Source organism: Lepidochelys kempii, chromosome 4 (genome assembly GCF_965140285.1).
Source record: "Lepidochelys kempii isolate rLepKem1 chromosome 4, rLepKem1.hap1, whole genome shotgun sequence".
NCBI lineage: Eukaryota > Metazoa > Chordata > Testudines > Cheloniidae > Lepidochelys > Lepidochelys kempii.
The window spans coordinates 123,977,192-123,984,709 of NC_136383.1; positions in this window are offsets into that span (position 1 = coordinate 123,977,192).

Here is a 7,518-nt window from a genome sequence, read left to right on the forward strand (position 1 = left end):
CTTTGCTGTAAGCAACAAACTTAGACCCCGGTATCCACCCCAACAGTGTATCTAGTTGATGTTTCCCTTTGTGAGAGTCAGTACATTCCTTTCCCCATTCCCTCCCCAAACAAAACAAAAAAACTAAAAACCCCAGCCTTCTTTCCATCCCAACCAATATCAATTTTATCTGTTTTTTAAAAACCCAGCTGCTTCACGAGCAGTTATAATAGTTACCCTTTTTGACCAAAGCAGTTAGTCAAAGTTTGGAGCCCTATGGATGTCCCAGTTAGGAGTAGAAATTGATGGAATCTGGTATTTTCTCTGATGAAGTCTTGCTTATTTACAAGGAATGTACAAAGTCCTGCTTCTCCAAATGCAGGAGGAACCAAAAACAAAAGGACAAGTTTCTTAGCTTACACCAGTACCTCCCAAGGCAGAAACTGTATCTAGGGTTCTCTCATGGTCACACCATGCTTATAGGATTCTGCCTGGATTTCTTCAGGCTGTCTGTTTCTTTCTGGTTCTGTGTTCTGCCTCTTCTTTCCCCCACCCTTCCAAAAACACAAACAAACAAACAAAAACTCAGTAAACACCCCTCTGTCTATACAGTCCAAAACATCTGGTGGGTTCATATAACCCTTTTGTCTTATGTGGAGGATTATGATTAACTTATCTTTACAGTAATGTTAATTGAAGGGTGTGTTCATACCCATCATCTCACTGAGGTTTTAACTCAACCCATAATAAGGTTTCATTCAGCTCATAACCTTTTTAAAAATGATTCAAATCGCTTGCATGGTTGTTTTAACACTCAATGGTAAGGGCTGTCAGATCACTGTAGCATTCTGACCATGTCCTCCCACCCCCAAGGAAGGCCCTCCCAACGTGCACCCCATGCCACGGTGGTGAAGTGGGGATAACATATAGAGTGAGCTACAGTGGGGAGAATTCTTAGCTATCTGTGATAGCAATTTTGTGCTGCTCATTGGCACAAAGAGGCTGTAAAAGGGGCATAGCAGGGATCAGGATCTGGCCCAGTTTTCCTAAAGACTGATTTTTCTAAACGTTTTCCTGTGATTTATAGTAAGCAATTGGTTTGTAGTTTAATTTAGTACTGTGCCCTTAAACCCACCAATATTATATATAGTCAATGTGGATTTCTGAGCAGTTGAGAGAATACGTCTGCATAATGCTTTTCACTTGCTTTCAGAGCAGCCCAATTTGTGGATTGGCTGCGTAAGACAATGTTTGGAGCACAGTCACATGATCAACCTGCATTTTCTTGCAGTCTTCATGATCTGTTGCACCATTCTGTTACAAGCTGTTTAGTCTGTTGATGTATAGATCTGAGCATCTTCCTTTAAGAGTAATAAATCAACATTACACAATGTTTAAGATTTCATTAAGAGATTATTTCAGAATTAAGACATTGCTGAGTGAGGGTCATATAAATCAATCTTTGTTATTCCATTTTCAGTTGTACTATAATGAGCAGTACCCTGCTCGTTGCTAGAAAGCTTATGGTGTTAGAATACTGATAAGATGATATTGCATTCTGAATACATTTTCTACTGTTGGATGAAATCTGCAATGCGTTATGACACATGCATTTGGATTTGTATTAATATGCCTTGAAATTGCCAAGTTATAACATTCTAGAGATGAGGTTGGTTTTGAAAAAATAGAATTATTCCCGGGAGAACATTTAATAAAAGAAAATTCTTGCAGTAGGAAGAGCAGAGCATAGTACTCTTTTTTTTTATAGCTATTTTACTAATCAATGTAATAATGAATCCTGGTGCAGTCTTAACTCAGGAGCCATAATTGTTACCTCTATAATAATGGCTAATACTTGAGAGAGCTCATACTCATATTCAAAATGTTTCACAAACATTAATCACCACAAGATGCCTATATGATAGATAGCCATTTCAACAGATTGTGTCTCATTTCACAAAGAGGTTAAGTGACTTTCTCAAGGCCACAATTTATGTTAGCGACAGAGCCGGATTAGAACACTTAAATTCTTGGGTCCCATTCCTGTGCTCAGGCAACTAGACTACAGTACTTCTCTCGTTCTCTCTCTCTCTCTCTCTCTCAGTAATGATGGAATAAAACTAAGCTCACATACAATCTAATCAAAGGGCCTGTATCAGCAATGTAGGCTTCCATATGTATAGTTATGCAATGATTTCCAGATTAAATGTTCTCAAAAGGAAGCAAGAGTATGTCTTTCTAACTACAAACTCAACCAACACAACCTGGGAACCAACAGACAAATTGGGCTCTTTCTTTCTTTCTTGCACATCACTACGAGAAATAAAGGTTCTGCAAGCCAGATTATCTCCTCATTTATTTTGTGCAATACCACTGTCTTCACTGTCACTGCCCCCAGTGACACCTGTGTAGCTCAATAGGTTTGCACAAGTGTAAAAAGCTGGAACTAAACACTATTTTGCTGCAGATGAACAAGGATTAGAATCTATTTATTGGATGATGACTTTTTAGTGATAAAAGGAGCAAAAAGCAATAAAGAATCGGTTGTCACTGAAGTAAGTAGATAGGATTCTGTAGACACATAGGGAACTGATAAAAAAATGTTGGCGGTTTCTTTAAGTCTCTTCCTGTCATACCTTAGAAGCTTGAAAAGCAAATCTTTCCAAGTTATTCCTGTTTTCTATTTGGCAAACATTGACACCTTCACCTTGCATTTCAAGTAGTGTTAAACTTAGAACAGCATCATAGTAGTTACAGAAGGGCAAGACCCTTGATGTCATAGGGTCAGATTTATCCCTAGTGTAACTCTGTTGGCTTCCGTGGAGTTACACCAATGAGGTCTTTCGACTGTGCATCACTATGCAAGGGTAGAATACAGTCTCACTGACAGAAAACATGCTCCGGATAAATCAATTTCTATAGCATCTTGTCTTGAGATATTTGAGAGATCCATCATTCCCAATTAGCATCAGTATGGTTCTGGGAATAGTCTTTGGTAATTAACTGTTGCTGCTGCAGAGTCAACTTTAGACATGACCCTGATGGCTAGTGTATTTTGCTATTAATTTTTTGGTGACTGTAACAGAGTTCACTCACCAGTGGCACCTCACCTCCATTTGGGTACACTGGGGACTAGCTTTATCCTGGTCTGGCATCCCCTCCTTCAGTTGTTCATCCCATGGTGTGTCTCTCTCAACTCAGTGTGCTCAATCTTCATGACTTAGCCCTCCAGCCAGCTCACTATATAGTCTTTCCCTTCTGGGGTATCACAGTCCCTCCAGTCACCATCTCAGACAGTCTTCCATGCCTATTCCCATCCTGGGCCACTTCCTCAGTGTCTGGTAGGGGAACCCAGGCCTGCTCATTGGAACCCAGAGTAGTCCATGGACCCTATCATCATCAGCTAAGGTCCACGCAGATTCAACCCTTGCTACTCATTCCCTGGGCTTCTTCTTCTTCTGCCTTCAATAGGCTTTCTCTCCTACAACCCCTCTCAGGGACAGGATTCCATAGCTTTTGCACCTCACAGGTTTTTGTCTACCTACCTCACTGTTTCTGCTCAGCTGGGCTTCATCATCAATTAAACCTTATCAGCCCAGACTGTCCTTCAAGTGCAACCTATAAGGTTAATTGACCCTATCTGCACTACCTTAACCCCGTCAGGTGTGGTGTGAACACCCCATCACAGCGACAGAAGAGCAAATTTTAAAATCAATCAAGCAACAAGATAGAATCCGGAATATTTTCTTAGGCAGATGAACTCAGTTTTAAGGTTGACCAAATTTCCAACCACAGGAAAAAAATCTAGCTCAGGGCTTATGAGCTTCCATGCACCCAAATTCCTAAGTCTCTTGAACATCTGAGGGCTGCACAGGATGGCCATTTTAGAGGGCCAGCTTTCTTGGGATACTTTGCTTTGGATCCATTCTTATATTGCTCTTCCCAGCCATACTTCTCTGCTCTCATGTCAGCATGCTGGCAGTCAGACATAGATGACTGATTTCAGAGTAGCAGCCGTGTTAGTCTGTATCCGCAAAAAGAAAAGGAGGACTTGTGGCACCTTAGAGACTAACAAATTGATTTGAGCATAAGCTTTCATGAGCTGCAGCTCACTTCATCGGATGCATTCAGTGGAAAATACAGTGGGGAGATTTATATACACAGAGAACATGAAACAATGGGTGTTACCATACACACTGTAAGGAGAGTGATCACGTAAGATGAGCTATTACCAGCGGGGGAGAGGAGGGGGAAACCTTTTATAGTGATAATCAAGGTGGGCCATTTCCAGCAGTTGACAAGAATGTCTGAGGAACGGCAGGGGGGAGAGATAAACATGGGGAAATAGTTTTACTTTGTGTAATGACCCATCCACTCCCAGTCTTTATTCAAGCCTAAGTTAATTGTATCCAGTTTGCAAATTAATTCCAATTCAGCAGTCTCTTGTTGGAGTCTGTTTTTGAAGCTTTTTGTTGAAGAAATGCCACTTTTAGGTCTCTAATCGACCTAATCGACTGTAATCAACTTCAAAGAGATTGAAGTGTTCTCCCACTGGTTTTTTAATGTTATAATTCTTGACGTCTGATTTGTGTCCATTTATTCTTTTACATAGAGACTGTCCAGTTTGGCCAATGTACATGACAGAGGGGCATTGCTGGCACATGATGGCATATATCACATTGGTGGATGTGCAGGTGAACGATGACTGAAATCCTGCTCTTAACTTGACAGCTACAAGAACACAGAAGCAGAGAAGATAATGTTGAATGAGGAAGAAGGGCAGTGAGACAACACTGAATTGGTTTGGGGAGACAGATTACAACATAAAAGCAAAAGAGGTAAAAGATGCTGACAAGCAAAAGCCAGTGGCAGGAGCAAGAGAGAGAGAAATTTCTGTGTATACCATAATGCAATTTTATATATCTTCACTGTTTTCATGGTGATGACCCACTAGGGGGAGATAAAGGGTAGCTTGTTGCCAGGCAAATTATGGTACTGAAGTCTGGTCTGTGGTCTGCATAAATGATGCAAAGGGGTAGCTGCGATTGGAAAGTCCTGGAAACTGTAAGTTCCTTACCCCTACTAAGGGGTAGCTTAGTGCTGCAGTGTTCTCAGCATAAGCTATTAATTGAACAAACACTTTTCCCCTTTCCAGCCTTGCTTCCACTAGGCTTCTGTTTGAAAAATCTCCCACCCTTGCTGCTCTGCTGGTGGTAACAACAATGAGAGCGAAGTGCGGGGTTGTGACTCGTGTGTTTGCCACCATGTCATTTAGAACTGCCCTAATCAGGTAATGCTTAAAATGCTGGCTATGGTCTGATGCCTTGCCTACAGTAGGGCTCCCAGCTTTTGCACATTTTCAGAGCAGACTTCAGCCCTTACAAAGACTGGCTAGTCTATCTCTAGGTGAATGCTTCACTGGGACCTCACATGTGCCTACTGAGCGTGTCTTGTCTCTATCGGCAATGACAACAATCTTCTTCCAACTATAATCTTGCCATCTTGGATAAAAGTTCGTAGACAAAATAAATCATTATTATTTAATTATTTGTATTACCATAGTGCCTAGGAGCCCTACTTATGGACCAAGACCCCACTGCGCTACAAACCCAGAACAAAAAGATGGTCTCTGTCTCAAAGAGCTGGCAATCAAAGCTTAAGACAAGAGACAGATGGACAAAGAAAGATAAGGGAGTACAAGGAAACAATGGTCAGTGTGACAGGCAGTGGCCTTAGCATACCAGCAGCTTAACAGTTGTCACATTTTGTGTAGGTATCACTGCAAAGGACAGTTGCTCGTGGTCGCATAACTAGGAATTAATACTGGTAATTAGAGAACAAATGAGCCGAAGGAAGAATTTTACTCCATTGTTTGTAGAGGGTGCGTGCAGGTGTAAGTGCAATGGTACAGATGGGGGTTATAATCTCACATGCTATTAACCCACTAAGAGTCAAAGGAATAAAATCAATGGGGAGAGAAAAGGAGAGAACAGAGGTTGGTGATAGTGGGAAGAAGCCAGACAAAGTGTCCCATGTGTGCAAGGCATGAAATGCAGCCACATAAGCCACAAAAACGACACTGGCAAGACACCACTAAGACTTAGATGTGGTGATGCCTGTTCATTATTTTGCTATTGAATCATGACCTATCTTGCCAATGATTTCTCCTCAAAATTACCATAATGTACCTACCTCTTAGCCTATCACTTTCTCCATGTCTCAAGTACAAAGATAAAGTATTTCACTCTATCTCCAGCCCAACCTAGCACTTATAATTTATTTGCCAAGCAGCAAGACCTTGATCCCACAAATACCTGCACACATGCTTATCTTTGCAAGCACAAATAGTTCCATTGATATTCACAGTAGTAAAGTGAAGTGTACATAATAGTGTTTGCAAGATCTGCCACACAACAGTGTGCTCACTGCTGGGGACAGGACACAGATATCCAGACAGCCCCTGGCCTAGACAGTTTACAATCTAGAAGATGGACACAGAAAGGCAAAACACATTGGACAATCCAAAGGAAGCATTGCTGTGGTTTTTAAAATCTCGTTAATCTGCTTTTCATTATCTTGCGGGGGAGGGTGTCTCTAGGAAAAGCAGATCTTTGACTTGAATAAGGAGGGAGGAAGGAGGGCTTGCAGATGGGGAATGGGAGGTCATTCCATGGGCTGGAGGGAGCATGGAAGAAGATGGGGATTCTTAGATAGTTCCAGGGGGACAAGATAAAAATATGAGATCTTTGATGTACGTAGGTTTCATCTGAGTTATTTAGCATTTGAAAATTAACCCTGACAAGATGAACAAGGGGACACCCATGCAATGGATCAAAGGAAAGAGTGACATGATCTGATTGGGCAAGGAAGGTCATTTTGACTGTGGTGTTTTGGACTGATTGGTAAGGAGTGATAAGGACATCAGGGAAGCCAGCGAGGAGGAGGTAACAGTAACTGAGACATGGACAAGTGTTTTAGCTGTCCAGCTTCAGCAAATAAAACCATACTTAAGGTTTCCCTTACTTGTAATTTTAACAAAAATGTTTAGTCTGGCTTTGTTCTGCCTCCCTTCTGTCATAAACAGCCTCAGTCCTTGCCAGTCAGTTTAGGAAAATTCTCCTTGCCTCATGCTGATAGTCCCAGTCCGTCACTGCTACAGGGATGACTCTGGGGAGTACCTCATTTTCTCCATCTTTCCAGTTCTGGAATAGCCCTGGACAATGGTGAAAATCCTCTTAACTTGGTGTGGTACATCTCTGCTGCTGCTTCAACCAACACAGGCTCACACGCATCCCCCTTCCTGTATGCAGGCCCCATCCTACTTTCCATGCATCCCTAACACCCCTCATGGCTTCACTGAAGTTTCGGGTGCAAGGAATGCAGAATCAGACCCTGTGTCTACGGGTTCCATAGGCTTCTTTTAGTCTCAGAGTTAGATTCCCGCCCCCCCTTTTTTTTTTTGGTATTTGTTCCCTTTTCCAGTCCTGCTTCAGGATGGATTTAAGCAGTGTTGCCAACTGTCACGATTTTATTGCGAGT